Source organism: Leuresthes tenuis, unplaced genomic scaffold (genome assembly GCF_036924035.1).
Source record: "Leuresthes tenuis unplaced genomic scaffold, fLeuTen1.0.hap1 SCAF_177, whole genome shotgun sequence".
Classification (NCBI taxonomy): domain Eukaryota; kingdom Metazoa; phylum Chordata; class Actinopteri; order Atheriniformes; family Atherinopsidae; genus Leuresthes; species Leuresthes tenuis.
The window spans coordinates 28,023-29,718 of NW_027325531.1; the positions used below are offsets into that span (position 1 = coordinate 28,023).

General features: G+C 41.7%; 1 non-coding gene across 1 annotated transcript; it reads left to right on the top strand.

Annotated features, from left to right (window-relative positions):
• Positions 1-746: 746 nt before the first annotated feature.
• Positions 747-933, top strand: LOC140287927 (U2 spliceosomal RNA). The gene has a single exon (XR_011911872.1). It is a non-coding gene; the product is annotated as a U2 spliceosomal RNA (small nuclear RNA).
• Positions 934-1,696: the final 763 nt, after the last annotated feature.

Below are 1,696 nucleotides of genomic sequence, written 5' to 3' on the forward strand. Positions count from 1 at the left end.
AGTATGTCCGGACTTCTTATGTTGTCAGTTGCTATATATGAATAAGTGGGTAGCTACTGACAAGCATTAAGCATGTCACACAGCCCAAACATATAACATTTCAGGACACACCACACAGTTAACAACCACAGTGAAGCGTGTCAAAGCCCAAACATGTAACATTCAACAGGACACTTACACAACACATTCAAATCAAACAGTCAGACAACATACAAGAACATATACCCCAGCCGGCATTGCTCCCTGCCTATTTTCGTACAGCACACTATGTGTGCGCACACCTTTATTCACAAACTCTTCAACTTATACTCTTTTACCGAAGCTGCTACAGCTCGATTACCACCTTTTAGGTATGTATGGTTGGCATTTGCACCTCTTTTTATACTGATTGCTGAAGATTAAGTTGTACTTTCTCAAACTACAACATTTTTTTATTTGTTGAAACTTGATTTGAAGTGGATAAATAAGGAGGACAAACAGTTTTAAGTCAGGCTGATAGAAGGAATTCATTTTATAGCAAAATCTGTACTTCGTCATATGTCGAGAGATGCTTATTGCTGAAGAAGTTCTTTCTCATTCTACAAAGTACAACGTTGTTTATCGTTGAAACTTGATTAGACATGAATAAATATGAAGGACAAAGCAGTCTTAACTTGGTTTGTGTTAAGGAATTCGTTTTATAGGAGAATCCGAATTCGTGCATAACTCATAAAATAGAGCTTATTTTCGGATTCCTGAAGAATGATTCTGGTTCTAGCCTTTTGGCTAAGATCAAGTGTAGTATCTGTACTTATCAGTTTAATATGTGATATGTCTATGCAAGGACTACATATTAAATGGATTTTTATCAATAGGAGTTGAAAAAGGAGCTTGCTCCATTCACTCCAAGCATCGACCCGGTACTGCAGTGCCGCTGGGAACGATGCGCTCTCCTCTGCTCTTGTGAAAAAGCAAACAGCGGTGCAGGATGGAAGTTTCTTTTAATCTGCTGAGAAAAGAGAGTGAATGCGAAGCAGACTTTAACACGGCTCTGGGAGCGAGCCGAGTGCGGGCTAACCAGGAGAATTGCTTGAAAGAAACGCGACACCGAATGAGCGGTCAGAACAAAGCCTCAATACGGTGTTCCTGTGGTGTTTTTATAAAATGCGGTGTAAAAAAAGGTGTGAATGCCCCATAGAAAACTAAAAGGTGGAGCGGAAGTGTTCGGCTGCAAGAAGGTGTGAATGTCCAACTATATTTGGTGAAAAGCAGGTGAAGCAAGGTCTGAATGCCCAACCTTACATCATCAAAAGCGAGATCAGAGGTTTTTGGCTGCAAGAAGGTCATAGTTTGCCAAAAGCGGGTAAGGTGCGAATGATCGGCTAAATATCAACAAAAGTGGGGGCGGAGGTCTTCGGATGCAAGTGGGTGTGAATATCCCACCATACAAGTATGGTGGAGAGGAAGCTGTGAATGGCCGACCATAGTTTGCAAAAAGCGGGTGAGAAAAGGTGCGAATGTCCAACCATACATGATCAAAACAGGGAGCGGAGTGTGTTTGGCTGCGACAAGGTGTGAATGTCCACCCATAATTAATGAAAAGCGGGCAACAAGTAGGTTCGAATGCCCAACCATACATCATCAAAAGCAGGAGTGGATGTGTTCGGCTACAAGAAGGTTTGAATGTCCGAGCATAGTTTGTAAAAAGCGGGTAAGA